Source organism: Mercenaria mercenaria, chromosome 13, assembly GCF_021730395.1.
Source record: "Mercenaria mercenaria strain notata chromosome 13, MADL_Memer_1, whole genome shotgun sequence".
Classification (NCBI taxonomy): domain Eukaryota; kingdom Metazoa; phylum Mollusca; class Bivalvia; order Venerida; family Veneridae; genus Mercenaria; species Mercenaria mercenaria.
Window position 1 is genome coordinate 58,979,536 of NC_069373.1, and position 25,603 is coordinate 59,005,138.

The 25,603-nt window shown below is 34.6% G+C and overlaps 1 protein-coding gene across 2 annotated transcripts in view; it reads right to left on the reverse strand.

Moving 5' to 3' along the window:
- Positions 1-25,603, reverse strand: part of LOC123528643 (uncharacterized) — a 54,778-nt gene extending 29,175 nt beyond the window's left edge. The window contains exon 1 of one of the 2 annotated variants that reach the window (XM_045308520.2): positions 25,549-25,603. The gene's annotated coding sequence lies outside the window, so the exon portion shown is untranslated. Of the gene's footprint in view, positions 1-9,020; positions 9,183-25,548 lie in introns of those variants that run through there. The other variant, XM_045308519.2, reaches the window with a different exon arrangement.

The window sequence follows — 25,603 nt, forward strand, 5'->3', positions numbered from 1 at the left end:
GGTAATCATTTGACCCAAGTTTTATAAAATTCCTTCAAGGGGTTTAGGAGAAATATAGCGGACATGAAATGGAAGGCCCAAACCTTTGACCTTCAGTTGTGACCTTGACCTCGAGTCGACATGGCTGACTCATAAGTTCTGCAAATCGCCTTGATGAGGTGATCGTTTGACCCAAGTCTGATGAAAATCCTTCAAGGGGTTTAGGAGATACAGACCTTTGACCCTTGACCTTGAGCCGGCATGACTGACTCATGGGTTCTGCACATTGTCTTGATGAGGTGATCATTTGACCCAAGTTTTATAAAATTCCTTCAAGGGGTTTAAGAGATATAGAGCGGACACAAAATGGAAGGCTCAAACCTTTGACCTTGAGTTGTGACCTTGACCTTGAGCCAGCATGGCTGACTCATGGGTTCTGCACATCGTCTTGATGAGGTGATCATTTGACCCAAGTTTTATAAATTCCTTTAAGGGGTTTAGGAGATATAGAGCGGACACAAAATGGCAGGCTCAAACCTTTGACCTCGAGTTGTGACCTTGACCTTGAACCTACAAGGCTGACTCATGGGTTCTGCACATCGTCTTGATGAGGTGATCATTTGACCCAAGTTTCATGAAAATCCTTCAAGGGGTTTAGGAGATATGGACCGGACACAATTTTGTTACGGATGGAAGGACGGACGGAAGCAGACCATTCCTATAATCCCTCCGCCACGGCCGGGGATTAATAACTGAGATAATAGATTTCGGGACGGGACGGGACGCGACAAAACTGACTCCTATATACCCCCCTCCAAACATGTTTGGTGGGGGTATAATGATAGACCAGTCCATTTTAGAAATTTAGCAGCATAAAGTTTCAAGATGTCCCTATTCATTACTTTAGGCATGGACAGCACCCAGGGTGAACCAACAACATTCCCTAAGCCAGCTCGATAAAGAATTCTACATACCTTGTGGGGTCTTGAACCCGAATCAATGAGAGATGATTCAGTAACCTTAATCACTAAGCAATAGAGGTCAACCCACAGTTCAACCCTTACCCTGCTTAATTTCTATGACGAACTTATCCACCTTTCAATTTGGACAGTAGTCTCAGTACCACCCACATTAACTGTTAAAAGGTGTGCTTACCAAAAAGATACTGACTGAATGGCGAACAGTGCAGACCATGATCAGACTGCAGAGATGTGCAAGCAGATCATGATCTACAATGGTTGCAAAGGCAGACTCAATCGTATCCAGCATGATAAGGGTTAAGTATATATAAACAACAACATGAAAATACTAAACACGGTTTTGACACCTGTCACATACAGGAATCAATGATGTGATTATGGTAGGAGGCTCATTACAGACAAATGAGAGCAATGAATGACAAATTAATTCTATAATAATGCCATTGGCTACTCTGTCAGAAACACTGTCTGTCACTGGCTGAGGATATAATTCCTGAGTTTAATGTTGATCAATAATCAAATAATACAGATTGTATCTGATATTTTTTAAGCTATATTTGTAACAATATATTGAAATTTACAGTATCCCAATTCATTAGTCTGGCGATACACATATCATATTATAGGTCTGTTTCATAATACAGTAAACAAGAGCACCTCCTTGCGTGTGCAGAGGCTCATCTGATTTTTTTGTCTCTGTATAATAGAAATATTGACCTACCCATGATTTTCTATGTCCAAAAGGGGCCATAAAGCTTGCAAAAAGCAATGCAAAGTTACGGTACTAGCTGTGCAGTGTCAGCTTTTAATGGCAAATAACTGCTTCAAGTTTTAAGCAATAACTTTTACTGTAAAGGAGAAAAGCTGACCTAAACATAGAACTTAACCAAGAAATCTGATAAGTCCAAAAGGGGCCATAATTCTTGCAAAAAGCAGGATGGAGTTATGTTTCTTGCTGTACAGAGTCAGCTAATGATGGTGAACAAGTGTTGCAAGTTTTAAAGCAATAGCTTTGATAGTTTAAGAGAAAAGCTGACCTAAACATAAAACTTAACAAGGCAACGCTGATGCAAAAGCCGACGCCGACGCCAATCAAGTGATGACAATAACTCATCATATTTTTTCATAAAATCGGATGAGCTTAAATTGAAATTATCAAATAAACATTCATACAATCAGTGTTAAAGATAGTAACTAAACAAATTTTTCATTTATAAACATTTCTTTAACTTCAAACCAAAATTTCAAGTACATTTTTGTACTTCCAGTCTTTCCAAGTGTAGGAACATTTTTTCCCCCTTTATTCTGTCACATAAATGCTGACTTTTAGCTACTGAATTTGTATGGCTATATGTACCATATTGTTGCATCTGTATCCTGATACATATTTATCTTGAGAATAGCATATCAGTACACCCCTAATATTTTTGGAAGTTTCGAACATGTAGTTCAATTTTAAACCAGAGTTATGAAGTGATGTATTTATACATATCTCAGCAAAACAATTAAGCTGGCGGACTGTCCAAACTGACTTAAGAGGTACCTCAAATACATCTAGTACACACCTGTATGAAGACAGTTTCATTGCAATTCATTCAAAAGTGCAGAAACAATTTATGTGGAAAACTATGGGCGGCGGTAACCGCCAAAATGAGTAAATATACAATCCGCTCATAAAAAAGTCAGTCAGTGCATAGCATTCCAACGCCATCTAGTCTAAAACTCCATCCTGTCCGATAAATTTGCATTCAACGGTACGCATTGTATTTTGAAACCATTCAATGCAAAACTTCATTCCATCCATTTAAACATGGAACGATGCATTGAATAAATTGTTGCGATGCATCGTAATATTAATTTATTATTTGGGTTTTACGGTGCACCAACACAGTATAGGTTATATGGCGCCAAACAGGACTACAAATTTTGGTTTGATATCTCATTTACATCGAAATAAAAACATGAGGTATGGAATCAAAATTTGCATACCTGCTGGAATCACTGAGATACAGCAAAACCAAGTATTAAGACCCTATTAGTCGCCTCTTACGATCGTAATATGAAATCATCCAACAAAACATGATACCATGCAGCTCAATGTGAAGCCGTTTAACACAACATGAGTACGCGCAGTGTAAAATAAAATGATTTATTACAACTTGACGCCGTCTAATGCATAATGAAACATACTGTATTGAAAGTCTTCACAAATTGGACTGCATGGCATCAAGTTTTTATACACGCTTTTAATTACACAAAACGGTTTCAATATGCATTAGACGTCATCAAGTTGTAATAAATCATTTCATTTTACACTGCACATACTCATGTTGTGTTAAACGGCTTCACATTGAGCTGCATGGTGTCATGTTTTGATGGATGATTTCATAGTATGGTGCATCGCAACAAGTTTTTCAATGCATCGTTCCATGTTTAGTTCGCACTGTAGATTCATGCTGTTAGAAAAATAACATATTAATAGATAGATAGATGGTCAACAAAATATAAACTACTCATTTTTCTTCATTTTCAAATAATGCAGAAGTCTCTGCACCCCAAAAATTCTGTTCCAACCATATTCGTGAACAAGAGCTGTCACAGGACAGCAATGCTTGACTATTAAACAGCTTTGTAAAATGAATTAATGTAAAAGTTGAAAAAGGGGCACAATTTTGGAAAAATGCTATACAGAGTTATGGAATCTGTAGAATGCCAGTTCATCACAGTGGACAAGTGTGTGAAATTTTAATCCATTGCCATTAGCAGGTACCAGCTTTACATACAAACTGGAAAAAAGTAAAAATGGGGCATAATTTTGTAACAAGAGATCACAGAGTGATCTTGGCGCCCACCAATGTGCCATTTTTGAGTGTTCCAAATTTCAAGACTTACTGACTAGCTCAAGGTCAAATTTCATTTCCGTACACAACACAAATCTATGCAAGTGGTCCGAATTTGAAGGCTGTAGCTTGAGAAATGTAAAAGTAGGTCACTAGGTCAAAATCAAGGTCAAATTTTACTTCGGAATACAAAACTATGCATGTGGTCCAAATTTGAAGCCTGTACCTTCAAAAATGTGAAAGTAGGTCACTAGGTCAATGTAAAGGTCAAAGTTTGTTTCGGTACACAAAACTATGCATGTGGTCCAAATCTGAAGGCTGTAGCTTGAGAAATGTAAAAGTAGGTCACTAGGTCAAAATCAAGGTCAAATTTTATTTCGGAATACAAAACTATGCATGTGGTCCAAATTTGAAGCCTGTACCTTAAAAATGTGAAAGTAGGTCACTAGGTCAATGTAAAGGTCAAAGGTCATTTCAGTACACAAAACTATGCAAGTGGTCCAAATTTGAAGGCTGTAGCTTGAGAAATGTAAAAGTAGGTCACTAGGTCAAAATCAAGGTCAAATTTTATTTCAGAATACAAAACTATGCATGTGGTCCAAATTTGAAGCCTGTACCTTCAAAAATGTGAAAGTAGGTCACTAGGTCAATGTCAAGGTCAAAGTTTTTTTCGGTACACAAAACTATGCATGGAGTCCAAATTTGAAGGCTGTAGCTTGAGAAATGTGAAAGTAGGTCACTAGGTCAAAATCAATGTCAAATTTCATTTTGAAACAGGAAACTATGCATATGGTCCAAATTTGATGCCTGTACCTTCAAAAATGTGAAAGTAGGTCACTAGGTCAAAATAAAGGTCAAAGTTTTTTCCAGTGCACAAAATTATGCATGTGGTCCAAATTTGAAGGCTGTAGCTACAGAAATGTGAAAGTAGGTCACTAGGTCAAAATCAAGGTCAACTCATGTCAAGGTTCATCTTGCCACTCAAAAATATACATGTGGTCCAAGTTTGAATGTTGTAGTTACTGACAAGAACATTTTAAAAGCTTTTCCCTATATAAGTCTATATGAACCATGTGACCCCCGGGGCAGGGCCATATTTAACCCTAGGAGGATAATTTGAACAAACTTGGTAGAGAACCACTAAATGATGCTACATTACAAATATCAAAGCCCTAGGCTTTGTGGTTTGGACAAGAAGATTTTCAAAGTTTTTCCCTATATAAGTCTATGTAAACCATATGACCCCCAGGGCGGGGCCATATTTGACCCTAGGGGTATAATTTGAACAATCTAAGTTGAAGACCACTAGATGATGTCACATACAAAATATCAAAGCCCTAGGCCCTGTGGTTTTGGACAAGAGGTTATTCAAAGTTTTTCCCTATATAAGTCTATATAAACCATGTGACCACCAGGGCGGGGCCATATTTGACCCCAGAGAAATAATTTGAATCATCTTGGTAGAGGACCACTAGATGATGCTTCATACCAAATATCAAAGCCCTAGGCTCTGTGGTTTTGGACAAGAAGGTTTTCAAAGTTTTTCCCTATATAAATCTATATAAATTATAGAAATAAACAAAGGGCCATAACTCACTCATAAATTGTTGAACCAGTCTGATTTTCAGGGGGACACAACTAGGGTACCAATACATCATTCTGACAAAGTTTGGTCAAAATCCCCCCAGTAGTTTCTGAGGAGATGCGATAACGAGAAATTGTTAACGGACGGAATGACGGACGGACGGACGGAATGACGGACGGACGGACCACGGACGCAGAGTGATTTTAATAGCCCACCATCATCATGATGGTGGGCTAAAAAGCAAAATAGAGTTATGGAACCTGTGCACTGTAAGTCAGTTTATTACCATGAATAAGTGTATGAAGTTTCAATCCATTCCCACAAGTGGCTACTGAAATACCAGCTTACATAGAAAAACTAATAAACAAATGCGGACGCCAATGCAGACATAGACTACGGCCGACATAGACACGGATGCATGTGTGAGTCCAATAGCTCTACATATTCTTTCAATAGTCGAGCTAAAAACAGTGTTGCTACTTAGTTAAGAAAATTAAATTCCCAGACTTTTCACTGACTAAACCATACTTTTCACTGACCAATACCACCATATTTTTTGGCTCCTCCTCCCCTACAGCTGTCCAATCCACTCTTTTATATTTAATTTAATTTGTTTTAGAAATAACAAACTTAAATTAACAAATACCGAAATTCCACAGTTAACATAATTTGATTCAAGAACATTTAAATTACGTTTATACACATTTACACCAAAATGTGTTTGGAAATTATCAAATACTTACAAATACTGCTTGAAGACTGCCATAGTCACTGAACATTTTAAACATCGACCCAGAATTTCATTTTTTCCCTGTCTTTTCTAAAATTTCATTTTTCACTGACCATCATCAAGATTTCCCTGACAATTCACTGACCTTGAAAAAAAAAATGTTTCCCTAACTTTTCAAGGTAATGGCAACCCCTAAAAACATTTAAACCACGATAATCCATAAATAGCCAATCACAAAGCAGACTTGTACCCGTCTATATTTCATATACAATGGTAGCGTTGTATATATATCGGGGAAAACTTGGGCAAAAAACGTGTGAATTTCGTGTCAATTTACCATCTAACAATACAGGCTAACGCCGGAGTTAAATGACCTTGCAATATTCTTACCAGTTGGCAGTTATCAATGGGAATTTATTGGGATAAAAAATAAGATTGACTTGGAGGTAAATTCAGTTGACAACGTCTAAATATTAATATCATAAAATGACCCCATGTTTCTGGATATCAATAAAAGGGTTCACATGACTGAAATAATATACTGAAATAACTATACATATAAAAATTAAATTGAATTACAAGAAACTTCATATTTGTAGTGTAGAACCAACTGGGTAAATACTTAATTGTCACAATCACTGAAACGTTTCCAACAGTTGTAACATTTTATGTTCACTTGTTATAAAAAAGACATGTCAGCACGATCCTTACATTTGTAAACAACTGGATCCAGTTGTTTGAAACTTAAACAGGCGATTCAGCTAACGGTCGATTAACTTTATAAGTATATTAGTTTAACAGTTTAATGCAGGGGTCGTGGGTTCGAGAATCATTAGGGCCACGACCATGACTTCTCATATGCCACCAGTACTGGTTTTCCCAGGAAATGGACTCGAGAGTGGTTACAATAAGCTTAAAGCTTTCACCACAATCGAACTAAAACAAAATAGTATCAATTAAACTAAACTAAACTAACATTCCATTAAAGTTTCGAACAACTGGGCCCTGTTAGCAAGTAGAACAACTACATCATTCTTACAAGAAAGGCACGATATAGTAAAAGCACTAACTATATCGTGAAAAACAAACTGACACTGGTTCCTGTTTTTATAAGAACAAAAATGAATATAACCATAATTATTTTTTCACTTTATACCGATTGTTGAAAAGTGATTTCTAATAGAATCTGATAATTTGTATGTGATTATGTATATTACCAGTAAGCACTAGTCCATACTTAAAATACCAGATTACTTCAAACAACAGTAATTTTTTTATCCAACATGTTTACCTCCAATTTACTGTCAGCCCTTTTTTGTAGTTTTGGAACCTGGCTATCTTCTTGAATCAAAGTATCTATCATCGTGTTTTGCCAACATGCAAACTCCTTACAAAAAATAATTGTTCAGCAGTTCAATTTTGAGTATTTTTGAGAAATCCATATTTAACTGTTTAGCATTTGCGATTGCAACTGACTCAAAGTGTTAATGAACGTCAAATTTTAGTAAATCCGGTATTTGAGTAAAACTGAATTTATACAAAATATCCTGCATTCTTTCATGTGCCCTACTGACAAAAAAACGCTAACGGTACAAAGATAATATCACTGTTAGTGTTATAAAAACACGTTAATCCTAATTTCTATAGAATGCGTGGGACAGTTTTCAATAATTGCTGTTTTTATGTCACGTGGTCTAAGTCGGATAGACAACTCGTGCCGTTGTCTACGGGATATATACAACTCGCTTTGCTCGTTGTATATATATCCCGTAGACAACGGCACGAGTTGTCTATCCTATACATAAACATAAATGTTCAACTGGATACATTGCAGTCGCAAACTGTCTGAAGACCTAATAATATATTATACTGCTCTTCCATATTAATGTAAGCTGGAGTTACCAGACTTTACCATTGACTCTCGTCACTCTTTCAAATAATTTGCCGTATTGTCTCCTAAAATTTGATATATATCATGAAAGTGGAATTGTGTAAAAAAAAAAAAAAAACCCATAGTGAAATGTAAGTATTTGTATTGTGTCTCTACAAAGTAGTGAATATGTAGTAATACTAAATAACATAATTCTCATTACGCATTAGCCCACCACATCCTTCAGCATAAATGTTGCTAAACGTGCACATGTACATGTATCCCTAAAACCCGTAAAGTCCAAAATTGGTATACAGAGAATAAATAATTTGCCTATAACTACCTAACTGCATAATAATAGGGGCCTCTGTGGGCGAGTGGTTAAGGTCGCAGACTTCAAATCACTTGCCCCTCATTTATGCGGGTTCGAGCCTCACTCGGGGCGTTGAATCCTTCATGTGAGGAAGCCATCCAGCTGGCTTACGGAAGGTCGGTGGTTCTATCCAGGTGCCTGCTCAAGATGAAATAATGCACGGAGGGGCACCTGGGGTCTTCCTCCACTATTAAAGCTGGAAAGCCGCCATATGACCTATCTTGTGTCGGTGCTGTTTAAATCCAACAAAAAACAAACAAAAAAGCCTAATAATAATGTTTCATAAAGACTGATAATTCCAACCAATTCTATTTGTAATCCAGCTAGAATTTATAGAAACCAGTGCAAACTTTGAGACACTGTGAGATAAAGCACAAAAACAATTATGTCTCACTGCCATTATTAAAGCATCACTTCACCATACAGGAATTTCAAAGAGAATTGGTCAATCATTCATCATAAATTAATCCAGCTAAAACAGATAAATAAAATGAAACTATTAAGTACTGAATTTCACATGTCGGGCCCTGAGGCTATGTCTGACTTTCAAAACAAATTGCCTTAAAATTAATGCAAATCCAGCAATTTGATGCATCCTATAGGAATAGTGACATTATTTCTATTAAAAGAATTACTTTTATTGTTACATAAAAAGGTACTCACATTACAGTATACAAGTATACAATTACACCACTATATAGCTTTAACAGTGTACAATTATGCCATTACATAGCTTTTATAAATTCCGTCAATGGTAGCTCTCCTTAAAAGCTCTACAAAATCATCAATTACTGAAAAGCCATTGCTAAATCTGAGAGAAATAGGCAATTTGTTCCCGCTTTACTATCACTTCATTATTGATTTCGATGTGACATTAAACCCAGCTGTAAACATCCAACAGAACTAAATATTTGATATTGTCTTCTTACGTCAGTTTATTCTGGTTGCTATGGAAACAAAGCTTTCAAAACTGAAAATTATATACAGAAAGCATTTAACTATTAACTGAAATATCACACCATTGTAGGTTTAAAATTTCAATGAATAGGCACAATCTCTAACAATACAAGGGCACTCCCAAACTCGGGTAAAAATGGCAATACTGTCTTCTAAATGAAGATTGTTAGCAAAAACTGAATCTCTGTAATATGGTTTTTATATGCTTGCAGACAAAGTCAGTTTTATATGGGTTATTTTATCCATATATAGGAAATTAGTGCATTCAGCAGCCATATCTAAGGCGTAATTTATTTTAATTTGTTTCCAGTATCCCGAACTACCCTAAATTTTTGGCCCGAACCTAAACATTTTTATGAACTTGGAGAATTTTTTTTTAACTTTTTAACAAAAAGTAACTGTTGCAAAACTGCACTTTTTAGGCTTTAAACATGGTCAGTGATGTTAGAAATCAACTTACTGATGCTCTAAAGCCATAACTCCCTTACTTGTATTCATTTTTGACAGAAAATTATTTCCGAAAGGTCTCACTTAATAAAAAAATTATCAAAAAAAAATTCCAACCTATCTACCCTAATTTTTTTGAGCATGTTACCTGAAACAAAGAATTTGTTTTGGCCTTATGCAACAGCTTTCGCACATATTAGAGAAGCCCTGTTTCTTCTTTACAGGTTGTATTTTCAAAAGTTTAGGCAACCGTTACGGCTAAATTATATATCCCATTTATGAGAATTTTATACCGAGCTGTATAGTGGACGCAACTTGACCCCGATGGTTGACCTTTGCATTATAATACATAATGAGGCACAATCTATTATTGAAAAGGAGCATACGTAAAACACGAGCTGCACGAGAAAGAGGAAATATAAGTTTGTGTGAATATGAATACGTGTATTGGAAGGTTTTAACTGATCAAATGTAAGTATATATACTGTGATACTGCATTGTATAACAAGAGCTGTCCGTAAGACAGCCAAGCTCAACTATTCGAAATATTGTCACAGAAGCAGGAAATTATTACCCAAAATGTTAAATATCAAAAGAGTTTTAAGTTCGAAAGGGGACATAATTTGACCAAAATGCATATCAGAGTTATGGGACTTGATGCTATCAACTAGTTTTATAACCCCGAAGAAACATGTTAAGTTTCAATTCCATATCTGTATTAGTTTTGGCGACAGTAACTTGCATGTAAAACTTTAACCAGAATTTTCTAAGTCCAAAAGGGGGCATAATTTGCCCAAAATACATGTCAGAGTTATGGGACTTGATTCTGTCAACTAGTTTTATAACCCCGAAGACACAAGTGAAGTTTCAATTCAATATCTGCATTAGTTTTGGAGATAGTAACTTGCATGTAAAACTTTAACCAGAATTTTCTAAGTCCAAAAGGGGGCATAATTTGCCCAAAATACATGTCAGAGTTATGGGACTTGATTCTGTCAACTAGTTTTATAACCCTGAAGACACATGTGAAGTTTCAATTCAATATCTGCATTAGTTTTGGAGATATTAACTTGCATGTAAAACTTTAACCAGAATATTCTAAGTCCAAAAGGGGGCATAATTTGCCCAAAATACATGTCAGAGTTATGGGACTTGACCTAGTGATGTAGGTAATTGATCTAGAAAAAGAAAAAATAAGTTTCAAATCTATACGCCTTTTGGTAATAGCTGTATGTACTTGCATGCAAAACTTTAACCAGAATTTCTAAGTCCAAAAGGGGGCATAATTTGGCCAAAATGAAGGTCAGAGTTATGGGACTTGCTGCTATCAACTAGTTTTATAACCCCGAAGACACATGTGAAGTTTCAATTCAATATCTACATTATTTGGAGATAGTAACTTGCATGTAAAACTTTAACTAGAATTTTCTAAGTCCAAAAGGGGGCATAATTTGCTCAAAATACATGTTAGAGTTATGGAACTTGACCCAGTGAGGTTGGTAATTGACCTAGAAAAAGAATAAATAAGTTTCAAAGCTATATGCCTTTAAATGATAGCTGTATGTACTTGCATGCAAAAACTTAACCAAGGTGTGACGCCGACGCCGACGCCAGGGTGAGTAGAATAGCTAGACTATTCTTCGAATAGTCGAGCTAAAAACAAATACCATATAAATATACATGGCTACCCTAAGCACCCTTGATTTCTATAATGAAATAATCGATATGAATAATCAGCCTAAGGTCAACCATCGCGGTCAAGTTGCGACTACTATACCTAGGTATATGCTTACATAATATACGTGAGGATCAAATGGTTCTAGGTCGCTCACCTGAAGAATATTCAGAATAAAATGCAGGGGGCCCTAGATTTGTCCCCAGATGAATGATATTTGAACTTAAGCTAGAATTCACCAAAACAATCATTCTTATTAAATTTTATGCAGATCCAGTGGAAAATGCAGCCTCTAATTTTCCATACTCCAGTATTTTTGTTATTTTCAGCAACTGATAGTTACTTACTTTAATGTTTATAAAACAGACAATGTGTGTGATGACGTAATAATAAACAAGAGCACTGCAATGTGGAGCAATATACACCCGAAGGTATGACCTTTGACCCCTACGTGTGACCTTGATGCGACCCATCCTAAACATGCACTCTGCACATCATCTTGATGTGGTGAACATTTGTGCCAATTTTTTAAAAAATTTTCAAGCAGTTCAAGCGTTACAGAGCTGAAACGAAACAAAGTCATAATGACCTTTGACCCCTAAGTGTGACCTTTATCTTGAAGGGAGCCATCCAAAACATGTGCTCTGCACGTTGTCTCGATGTGGTGAACATTTGTGTCAAGTTTCTTTGAAATCCTTAAAGGTATTACCTTTAACCCCTAAGTGCAACTTTGACCTTGAAGCTAGCCATCTGAAACATGCGCTCTGCATGTCATATCGATGTGGTGAACATTTGTGCCAAGTTTCTTAAAAAAACCTTCAAGGGGTTCAGGAGTTACAGAGCGGACAGGAAACAAAGTCATATTACCTTTGACCCCTAAGTGTGACATTGACCTTGAAGCAAGCCATCTGAAACATGCACTCTGCGTGTTGTCTCTATGTGGTGAACATTTGTGTCAAGTTTCTTCGAAATCCTTCAAGGGGTTCAAGAGTTATATAGCGGACATAAAATTGCTAATGGACAGGCAGATGGACACCGGCATCATAACATAATACCTCCCTTCTTGCGTACAAAAATGAGTCAAGGTCAATTCTGATCTTAAAGATCAAACGTCATTGTCTTGTAAAAATTCAAAAGGTAACATATACATTTACTTGATTTCTTTGTTCAAAATTATCTCGTTGTTATAAGTCATTGATATTAATTCATATAAGTGTATGTCGGCAATACAGATCTATTCCATAAAAACTAAAAGTGAGTAGTTGTTCATGTAGCTTTATGTATATATCCGTCATTATCTGATTTATCAGACAATGTCAATGATGATGTCTTCAGACATGAGTCTATATCAGACCTTATAATATGAAATACGGCCCTACCTCAATTGGGAATCGATCCGACTTCAACACCTCCCATATAACACACCTTATTACCTGATGTCCACCACGCCGAGGGATGCGGCTGCATCAGAGGTAGCAAATCAATAACGCTGAGTAGTGGTGTTAGTCTTTTGAGCTGTATTTTTTCATTTCGACTTTCCATGAAAATATTCTGGTGTAGATATACGTGTAAATGCCTAAAGATATTATATGATTCATCCTGGTCGCCAACTTTTATTGAAATTTATGAAAAAACCATATTCAACAGCCCAATTCGAAGTGTTTACAAAATAATTTGATCGGGTTTACCGACGTTCTGACCCTCCAAAGGGACCCGGGTATAGTCACGCATGATAAACTTTACCGCAGAGGGCATTTTTAAATGATGCCCATCTCGTCAAGGAGTCAAAATATAGGATATCATTTACGGCAGAGGGAAATTTGGTGTAAAAACGTCGTTTTGGCAGTTTGTTCTGCTTTTAAGGCCTGGAAGGTCATGGAATTATTTGCAGTTTGCACTGTTTATACTTGTGTTTAATAATGGGCGATTTTCAATGGCGAACACCGCTGTAACACAGTGTTTATCAGCCTAGATTGAATCTCTATCTATCTCTAATTTTGTATTGCTTCTATAAGTCTTCATTGGTTAATTCAATTTTGTTTTGATTTCTTTTATCAAGAAATATACAGAAATAATGGTATCGTTACTTGCGATTTTGCTGGAATCACTGTTCAATTTACGTTGAATATTAAATGTTAGATCGTTTTGCAATCAGTCTAGATTGTATTTATATTTATCTCCTACATTGCATACAATCTGATACATGTATAGAGATGTTTTGCCACTGGAAGTCTTTGTTTTGTAAAATCATATTTATTTCTTTTTTAACATAATATACAGAAATTTGCTGCCAGCAATGAAATCCTAAGTCCTGGTACTTGCGTTCCTGCTGGATTCAGTGTTGAATATAGATTAATATCAAGTATCTAATTGTTTTGCATTGTTAAGCTTTCATACTAAGAGGCTACTGATAGTAACATAGTTCTACATTAAAGATCAGTTAGGCTAGAAAATTTAAATATATTTGTTGTCAGTGGCATAATTCAAGTGATTGGTTCAAAATAAAGCTGTTACCGGGTATTCATTAATTGTTTACAAATATGTTCTGAACAATTTATCTTGTATTCATTTTCAGAACCAAAGATGAAGGCATACATGTGTTATTACTTTAACAATAATGATTGACCATTTAGTTAATTGTCATATCAAGATGAAGGAAATAACTAAACCACCTGCTAATAAACATGTTATTACCTAGTTACTATCTGAAATGAAGATTTCATTCTGATCGACCTCCCTTAACAACTTTAAAGGTGTATTCAGTTTTGATATTTTGCCCCGTAACTTCGGTAAATGTCCACACGCTGGTGGCTAGAAATAAGTATTTCACCTTCGTTTGGAATCACGTCAGTATATGCTTTTTTTGTCCTATATCCAGAACTCCAAATGTTTTGTTTCCAGTTCCTTGTAACTTAATTGTCAATCACTCTAGCGTAAGCTGCAAATCAGTGTCTTAGCATTTTTTTTAAACAATTCCCATTTGTTTCAAATATATATGCTTAAATATACTACTCGACAACCTGTGTTAAACTATATGATCTGATGTGTATTTAAATGAAAGCTGTATATAATTTAATATCTAATATTAACCGTAAATTGAACACTGAATCCAGGAAGAATGCAAGTACCAGGACCTTAGATATCATTATTTCTGTATATTTCATGATAAAAGAAATTGAAACAAAAAATGAATTTATAAAATGAACATTTACAGCAGCAAAACAAATATATACATGTAGCAGATTGTATGCAATGTTGGAGATAGATAGAAATACAGTCTACCTGTAGATTTATTAACACTGTGTTACAGCGGTCTCGCCCATTATTAAACACAAGTATAAACAATGCATACTGCAAATGATTCCATGACCTCCCATTAGGCTTAAAAGCAAAACAAACTGCCAAAACAGACATTTGTACACCAAATTTCCCTCTGCCGTAAACGGTATCCTATATTTTGACTCCTTGGCGAGATGAGCATCATTTAAAAATGCCCTCTGCGGTAAAGTTTATCATATGTGACTATACCCGGGTCCCTTTGGAGGGTCAGAACGTTGGTGTAGACGTACAGACAGACATGAAACTTACCAGGATTATCCCCAGATGGTTGATCGTTTGACGTGTGAGGTAAATCCAATCAAATTATTTTGTAAACACTTTAAATTGGGTCGTTGAATATGATTTTCGCATCAATTTTAACAGGGATCATCCTAGGTCAAAATTTTAGGGAGAAGTGACCAGAATTTAGGGAGAAATTGAGGAATTTAAGGAGAAGATTCGACATAGTATTCGGTTTCCTGCCTATAATTATATATTTCCACTTTCTGTGGGTCTTGCTATAACTTATAAACAGTAATTATTTAAGGAAATTGATTATTGCATTATTATTTTCATGAATTTCTAAATAAAGTATTAACTTAGCTATAAAAAAGTCGCCTTAAAATTTCTATCCGATATTTACACGTCCGAAACTCGTAAGTTTATCAGGTGCACGATCGAAACGCCATGAAAATTTTCATTCATGTTTCGATTCTCGTGCTTTAATAATGCCTGATTCTTGCATCAACTTGTTCAGATTTATACATCTAATTGATATATTTATTAATCTTTATCAAAATAATACCAAACTCGTAGATATTGGCGATCTTTTTACAATAATTTTGTACGGCAGTTGAGACGTCCGCGGAATCGTATTTTATTTATCAACAGCGCCCGGGCAATTCATTAACAGAAATTGGCCGTATTTGAAATATTTTTTGAAGTAAGTTTTAATAAAATCAATAAATAATATACAATTGATGCATAAGGTCATGCACTCGTTAAGTTCATCGGCTTTTTACACGCCGATTGAAAATTTTCAAAATGGCGGCGGCTTACAATATTATTGATTAATACTGTGTGATATTGATACGATTGGCTGAAGTTTGACAGGCGAGTAGGTGGGGTTGACTATGGATTTATCAGTAATTTAATCTAGAATATGCATCAAGTTTTACAACTTTAAATAAACAGATTACAACACTCAGAAAAACTTGGCGATTCGGATTTCGCCTGGAGGCGATAATTAGGCGAAGTGGCCGACTTTACAGCGACTATATCGCTCAAATCGCCTTGTAGGATGATACCTGTTTTAATAAACGTTCAATTTAAACAGCTGAATACTTCTTTATTTCGCAAAGTTGGCGACCAGGATTAATTATATAATATGTTTAGGCATTTACACGTATGCTTGCACCAGAATATTTTCATGGAAAGTCAAAATAAAAAATACAGCTCAAAAGACTAACACCACTACTCATCGTTACATGTATTGATTTGCAACCTCTGTGGCAGCCGTATCCCTCCGCGTGGTGGACATCGGGTAATAGGGTGTGCATAAGATTTGAAAAGAACTGTTTGATGACAGCATTGATTCCCTATCATTTTAAAGGTAGACTTTGGAATAAAAACAACACTGCCCATATTTGTACTTACGTGCAAGACGTTGCCGTTCGGACAAGTTATGTGGATGCTTATTAGGCACAAGGAAAAAGCGTATTCTTCCAAAAAAGTCAGGCGCTCTGTGCACATGCCGGAAGGTCACATTTTTAAATTTGTTAGTATATATCTCATTCAGTATATCGCATATTACCATAAAGGGATGATCCCGATTTTCGTCGCAAGGTAGGATCGATTCCCTATTAAAGGTAATTTCACCGTAAAAGTTAATTTTCAGGTAAAAATTCAAAAGGTAGCATGTTTATTTATTTCTCTGTTAAAAAATATCTTGTCGTTTTAATACTCATTGATGTTGATTTATTTTAATGTTAACATGTTAAGCAATGTCAGCAATGAAGGTCATATACCAAAACAGTCAATTGTCAACATCATAACATGGTCAAAGGTCAAAGTTGTGTTAGAAAATCGCAAGAAAAGAATTGTTTTGTAATAAATTGTGTTGTTCAATACTATTTTGCCATTATTAGTGTCTGATCGTCACTCAGTTTGATACAAATATGGATATATATGTCAGAGATGAAGAGGTCATCACAAATGAGTCACGTTAAAATTGATATTAAAAGTCAAAGGTCATATTCACATAAATCACTTGCACCTCAGCCATGTGGGTTCGAGCTTCACTTGCAGAGTAGAATTATTCCTGTGAGGATTTAGCCATCCAACTGGCTTACGAAAGGTCATTTTTCTTTACCCTGGGACCCGCCTGTAATGAAATTATGCCCGGAGGGGCACCTTGGGGTCTTCCTCCACCATGAAAAGCTGAAAGGTTGCCATCTGACTTATAATAGTGTTGGTTGTGACGATAATACCAACAAAACAAAAACATAGTTCCAACCTTTGTCACCGATCTTTATTTTTCTATGTTTATAACACTGATTTTATCTAAAAGCCACATTTTCAGATTCTGATATTAAGGTGATGTTTGACCTTTTAAATAGTTCTTCCCTGACAATTCTTTTTTGGAACAATACATGGTTATAAATTACAAACAAGAGCACTGCCTCGCGAGTGCAGACACTCATCTGATTTTTTTGTCTCTGTCTAATAGAAATATTGTCCTACCCGTGTGTTTTTATGATATTTTCTAAGTCCAAAAGGGACCATAATTCTTGCAAAAAGCAGGATGGAGTTATGTTTCTTGCTGTACAGAGTCAGCTTTTGATGGTGAACAAGTGTTGCAAGTTTTAAAGCGGTAACTTTGACCATTTAGGAGGAAAGTTGACCTAAACGCAAAACTTAACCAAGAAATCCGATATTTTCTAAGTCCAAAAGGGGCCATAATTCTTGCAAAAAGCAGAATGGAGTTATATTTCTTGTAGTACAGAGTCAGTCAATGATGGTGAACAAGTGTTGCAAGTTTTAAAGCAATAGCTTCGATAGTTTAGGGAGAAAAGCTGACCTAAACATAAAATTTAACCAGGCAACGCGAACACCAATCAAGTGATGACAATAACTCATCATTTAAAAAAAAAATAACATGAGCTAAAAATGTTGACTTTCATGAAATGATTTGCATGAAGCTTAACTCTGACTTTAATTTCAGGCTCATTATTGCTGACAGTGTCGTGACACAAGTATGGGTTTGCTTTTTTTGTGATTTTCTTAAACAACTTTGATCTTTACTTTTGTTAGCACGTTTTCCCTTGACTGTTTTGGTAAACAACCTTTGTTGCTGACATAAAAATGGATGAACATGAATGACTTATAACGACAAGATAATTTTGAACAAAGAAATGAAATAACAGTGCTATCTTTTGAACTCTTACCCAAAAATGAACTTTGACCTTTAACATCAGGGCTGATTAAGACTTATGTCTGATGATATTTTCATCATTGACATTGGACAATATATACGAAACTTCAAGGAACAACTGTAAGTTACTAATAATGACATGAATACTTTTAAACAATAAGAATGATTACAAAAATGCTATTTTTGCGATCTTTCACACAAATATGACCTTTAAGTTTTACCTTTGATATAAGATTTCACCAGTCACTGTTTTTGAAACTAGATCAGCATTGCTGACATTGCCTTACAAATGGAGGGCGGGTACAATAAACAATGTGTTATTTGCCAGATTAAAGACAAGGTTTTTATCAAACATTTCATTGATTTATTCATTAATCTTTTCGAAAACAATACCAAACTTTGCGATCATTTTACAATATTTTGAACGGCAGTTCAGACGTCCGCCACAGCGCCCGAGCAATTCATTTATTGAAATTGGCCATATTTGAAACAAATTTTGAAGTGATTTATAGTAAAATCAAGAAATAACATACTATTGATGCATAAGATCATGTTGAAATGTTGAAGGAGGGTTGAGTCTGCATTTGTTAAGTTTTTCAGCTTTTTACACAACAATTGAAAATTTTCAAAATGGCGTGGATTACAATATTGATAAACTACAGTGGCATATTAATGCTATGATTGGTTGAAGTTTGACAGGCGAGTAGGCGGAGTTAACCATGGATTTATTGATAATTTGCATTTAGTGTATTTAATACGCTGTGTGTGCCTATAAGTAAACAGATTACAGCAGTCTGAAAAATTTGGTGATTCAGATTTCACCCAGAGGTGATAATTAGGCAAAGTGGCCCACTTTACAGCGATGATAGCGCCAGAATCTGTAGGATGATCTAAAAAATTCTTTGGTGTCACTGAAAAAAAATGTCTCGCCCCGATCTTCGCTTTGTTGTTGCCAGAGACTTTGAAAGCCAACTGATCTAAATTAGCACCAGAATTTGTTTATTGTCACATTTGGCGCCATTGGCAACGAAAGCGTGACATCTGATTTTATTGTTACACTAAAATCTTTTACTGTACCACCATGAAGTAATTAAATATCCTGTATTATATATAGATCTCCTAAGGCTGTGTATCATTCCTGTAGGACCTGTAGGATGATTCTGAACTCTGGCGGATGGGGGGAAAAACCCTTTTTAAGCCCCTCTTATTGAATTGCTGCTGTGCGGCTAAATTCATACATGACCCCAGTCACATCCATATATAACTGATGATTTTTGAGTATGACTATGAGTGTACAGTACAGCGATAAGGAACAACCGACAAAGACTGCTGTGTATCTTCGATTTTATTGAAACAGACGCCATGTAGGCAAAGGGAGATTACCGCGATACGGGGGAACCCGCGTTATTACTGGAAACCACTATATACCTAAGGCTAAGGAATTATTTGCACATCTGCCATGTAAAGTCACTTGAATTACATACTGGTAACTGTAAAGATGAAGAATGTGAATTCCAATAATAACAACTGAAATTAGGAGTAAAATGGCGGGCATAATATGGGTAAAACTTACGAGAGAGTTTTACCTTTTTTCTTAATCTGGATCACGTAGACGCTTATGTATTCATACGCCAGGAACTACTTTCTTCCGTTCATATATTTCACATCATTCATACGCCGATGAGATATTACTATTAAACTTGCAATAAAATGTTAAAAGAAATAAACATATCTATATATATATCAGTTATGACTGTTAATATTGTGAAATGAATAAAACAGATTAATAAACTTTTATGAAATACAGTATTTTTATATTGATATGTATTAAATAAGGTAGCACATCATAAACCTACGTGTACAATACAAGTTTATTAGTGTTATAATGCCTGATATAAATTATAGGGAATTGATAAGCAGTATTTCAGAAAAGTGGATAACATTGTTTTGAACAATATTATAAAATATCCAAATATATCAGTTATGACTGCTAATGTTGTGAAATGTCTAAAATAGATTAATCAACTTTTCTGAAGTACAGTATGTGTATAATGATCTATAATATATAGGAAGCACAGCATAAACCTAGATGTGCATTTAATGTTTATTAGTGTTGTAATGCCTGATTAAACAAATGGTAAATTAATAAACGCTGTATTTCAGAAAAGTGGATTGTATTATTCATTACAATATTGTATTACTGTTAAGTTACTATTAAATTGTGCAATACAAAGCTTTATACAGACAAAATATTCATTTGTGGTTAGCCCAGTGTCTAAAAATGCGTGTTTTATGGACAAAATAGAGGCAAAGGGATACAACTCTTCCAGTTTGTAAATTTGACATGAGTTATCTCTTTACGATTTTGCAAAAAAATTAATAAAGAGATAACTCTTCCTTTGTTAGGTATGCAAGAGTTATCTCTTTATGTTTTACATCTTACCAACACATACTTTCCTTTCACTCTGTACCAATTACAAGCATAACCAAACTGTTTCAGTGCATATATATATACGTAAAGTCTGTAAGTTTTACCCATAGTATTATATAGAGCGACGATATTTCTTTTTCAACTATGATTATATATATTGCCTTGCGAGGGAAGTTCCTCCCGGGAGAAGGGTTTCTCTTGGGGATCTTTGCACCAGAAAAAGGGGCTACGGAATACTTTTTGGGGTAGTGAAGTGTCTTAAATTGCGTGTTTTATGGAAATTTACCATGACAAGGGAGACAACTCTTACATTTTGTAAATTTGACATGAGTTATCTCTTTACGATTTTGCATTTTTAAAAAGAGGTAACTCTTGCTTTATGGAGAAAATCGATGCAAAGGGAGACAACTCTTACAATATGTTAATTTGACATGAGTCATCTCTTTACGATTTTGCAAGACTAAGTAATAAATGTTAAAATGAAAGAGTTATATATTTATGAAAATATGCAAAAAAAAAAATATGAACAAAGTGGTAGCAAAGTATGTGTTGGTAAGATGTAAAACATAAAGAGATAACTCTTGCATACCTAACAATGCAACAGTTATCTCTTTTTAAAAATGCAAAATCGTAGAGATAACTCATGTTAAATTTACAAAATGTAAGAGTTGTCTCCCTTGTCATGGGAAATTACCATAAAACACGCAATTTAAGACACTTCACTACCCCAAAAAGCATTCCGTAGCCCCTTTTTCTGATGCAAAGATCCCCAAGAGAAACCCTTCTCCCGGGAGGAACTTCCCTCGCAAGGCAATATATATAATCATACATGAAAAAAAAATTCGTCTCTCTATATAATACTAAGGGTAAAACTTACAGACTTTACGTATTTATATGCACTGAAACTTTTAAAATATGAACAAAGAGGTAGCAAACTATATGTTGGTAAGATGTAAAACATAAAGAGATAACTCTTGCATACCTAACAATGCAAGAGTTATCTCTTTTTAAAAATGCAAAATCGTAAAGCGATAACTCATGTTAAATTTACAAAATGTAAGAGTTGTCTCCCTTGTCATGGAAATTGTCCATAAAACACGCAATTTAAGACACTTGACTACCCCAAAAAGCATTCCGTTGCCCCTTTTTCTGATGCAAAGATCCCCAAGAGAAACCCTTCTCCCGGGAGGAACTTCCCTCGCAAGGCAATATATATAATCATACATGAAAAAAAAATTCGTCGCTCTATATAATACTATGGGTAAAACTTACAGATTTTACGTATATATATGCACTGAAACTTTTTTAAATCTGTACAAAGTGAAAGCAAAGTATGTGTTGGTAAGATGAAAAACATAAAGAGATAACTCTTGCATACCTAACAATGCAAGAGTTATCTCTTTTTAAAAATGCAAAATCGTAAAGAGATAACTCATGTTAAATTTTCAAAATGTAAGAGTTGTCTCCCTTGTCATGGGAAATTACCATAAAACACGCAATTTAAGACACTTCACTACCCCAAAAAGCATTCCGTAGCCCCTTTTTCTGATGCAAAGATCCCCAAGAGAAACCCTTCTCCCGGGAGGAACTTCCCTCGCAAGGCAATATATATAATCATACATGAAAAAAAAATCGTCTCTCTATATAATACTATGGGTAAAACTTACAGACTTTACGTATTTATTATTATATGCACTGAAACTTTTAAAATATGAACAAAGTGGTAGCAAACTATGTGTTGGTAAGATGTAAAACATAAAGAGATAACTCTTGCATACCTAACAATGCAAGAGTTATCTCTTTTTAAAAATGCAAAATCGTAAAGAGATAACTCATGTTAAATTTTCAAAATGTAAGAGTTGTCTCCCTTGTCATGGAAATTGTCCATAAAACACGCAATTTAAGACACTTGACTACCCCAAAAAGCATTCCGTTGCCCCTTTTTCTGATGCAAAGATCCCCAAGAGAAACCCTTCTCCCGGGAGGAACTTCCCTCGCAAGGCAATATATATAATCATAGTTGAAAAATAAATATCGTCGCTCTATATAATACTATGGGTAAAACTTACAGACTTTACGTATATATATGCACTGAAACTTTTTTAATATGTACAAAGTGAAAGCAAAGTATGTGTTGATAAGATGTAAAACATAAAGAGATAACTCTTGCATACCTAACAATTAAAGAGTTATCTCTTTAGAAAATATGCAAAATCGTAAAAGATAACTCATGTCAAATTTACAAAGTGTAAGAGTTATCTACCTTTGCATTGAAGTTGTCCATAAAACACGCAATTTAAGACACTTGACTACCCCAAAAAGTATTCCGTAGCCCCTTTTTCTGGTGCAAAGATCCCCAAGAGAAACCCTTCTCCCGGGAGGAACTTCCCTCGCAAGGCAATATAAATATTCATACATGATAAGAAAAAATTTCGTGTCTCTATATAATACTATGGGTAAAACTTACAGACCTTACGTATATCTAAGCACTGATTCATTTTATTTCTGTACAAAGTGAAAGCAAAATATGTCTTGCGCAGATGTAAAACATAAAGAGATAACTCATGCATATATAACAATGGAAGAGTTATCTCTTTATAAATGTTTTGCAGAATCGTAAAGACATAACTCATGTGAAATTTACAAAGTGTAAGAGTTGTCTCCCTTTGCATCGAAGCTGTCCATAAAACACGCATTTTAAGGCACTTGATTACCTCCAAAAGTATTCCGCCCCTTTTTCTGATGCAAACATCCCAAAAAGAAACCCTTCTCCGGGGAGGAACGTCCCTCGCAAGGCAATATATATAATCATAGTTGAAAAAAAATTATCGTCGCTCTATATAATACTCTGGGTAATATAACTTTTCAATGGAATGCTTTGTCAGCCATAAGTTTATAATAATTTAACAGTTATATAATATTGTATGAAATTCTATAATCCACTTTTCTGAAATACAGCGTATAATATTTACCATTTTCTGTCAATCAGACATTATAACAGTAATAAACATGTATTGTACACATTGGATTATACTGCACTACGTGTATAATATCGATCATTATACAAATACTGTATTTCAGAAAAGTTGATTCATCTATTTAAGTTACAGTTACAAAGTTCATACAGATAATTATGTAGTAAGGTTATAAAAACATTAAAAATATTTTACACTATTCACATAATCGTAACAAAGTAATCAGCGATGTTTATTGTAAGGTATAAAATGTAATAACTCTATATACAAAGATTGTAAGGTATTGGAAAAAAAACTTTCTTCCTTCTAATACGACAATAATCCGTTATAATTGATTGATGATGTTATCGAACATTTCAGAAAAGTGATATATATGTCATGAATTGCCAGTAATTTAATAAAAATATTGAACATTTTAAATAACTCAGTGTATAATTCAATTTCTGTATATAATATGCCGAGGATAAGTTACATGCATAAAGAGACAACTCTTAAACGCTTGTGGTTGAAGGAGTTATCTCTTTATAAAATATGAAAAATCGTAAAAAGATAACTCATGTAAAATTTACGTTTATGTAAGAGTTATCTCTTTTGGTATGCAAAATTTCCGTCAATATGCATTTTAATACACTTCACAACCCCCAAAAGTATTCCGTAGCCCCTTTTTCTGGTATAAAGAGCCCCAAGAGAAACCCTTCTCCCGGGAGAAACTTCCCTCGCTGGGCATTGCATTACTAGTATTGTTGAAAATTTTTTCGTCGCTCTATATAATACTATGGGTAAAACTTACAGACCCTGTGTAATTGTTAGCATTTATATTCAAAGTACAGTTAAATATGTAAAAGCGATAATCCTTCGCGGAGGTATTAACACCTTTATACTGTATACACTTTATACATTTCTATAACACTACTATAAAGTAATCAAGTTATTATGAAATAAGTTTCTTTATTGTGTCCACATATTACATTTTCGGCGATTGAGTGAAATTTTTTCTTAAATGACTGCGACAATATTCGGTGGTAGGCTAAAAGTTTTATAATATGAAATAATATTTCAGGAAGGTGTTATAGATCTATATATTAAAATGCGAAACATTTGTTTATGCATTATAAAAGAATAACAGACGTAAGGTATATTATAAAAGAATGAATAAGCTGAAATATAAGAATATACAGGTGAATGATAACAATATAAATAACAAAGCAAAATATATAAATTGTTTTTGTTGCATGTAATACTTTAAAATAAGTTAACATTTATAACACCAATTTTCTAAAATAATACTTTTGAATAAAAAACTAAAGAACGGAGTAAATATCAGAAATAGTTAAAATAAATCGACTTTTACATTGTTCATTGTAAACAGTACACAGTCATGCAAAGTTATTAATTGGTTTTATCGCTTGTGCAATATGGCGTGTAGATACGGTAAACGTTAAATTAATTGGTTTTATCGCTTGCGCAATATGACGTGTAGATACGGTAAACGTTAATCGTGTACAGTACATACATGTATAGGTTAGAAACAAAAAAAATCGTAATTAACAAATACCATGAAGATATGGATTAGAAACATATATAGAAGAAAATATATGAAGTATATATCGATATATAATAAAACCTAATAACACATTATTAATGCGCATAAAAAATAGTTCCAAGCGTCTAGAAGATCAAGATTTATTCCCCTCAGGCAAAACTTACTCGTAAGTTTTACCCATATATGGCCAAATGGCGGAGTAAAAATACAGTTGACTATCTTGTAGACCCCAAAATTGCAAAACATTTCGGACATTCGCCAATTCGTTAATTTTCCTCTAAAAAAATGACATTTGCACCCATAAGCGAAACATTTCGTATTTGCGTCGGTTTAAATGAAGTCTAATGGTATTTTCTCATTCTAAAAACATTATTGCAATTAAGTTGTAATTTGTATTACGCAAAAATCTTACCAAAATAACAAAATTCTACTTTTTCTCGCCTTGGGAGATATCCGAACATGAACGA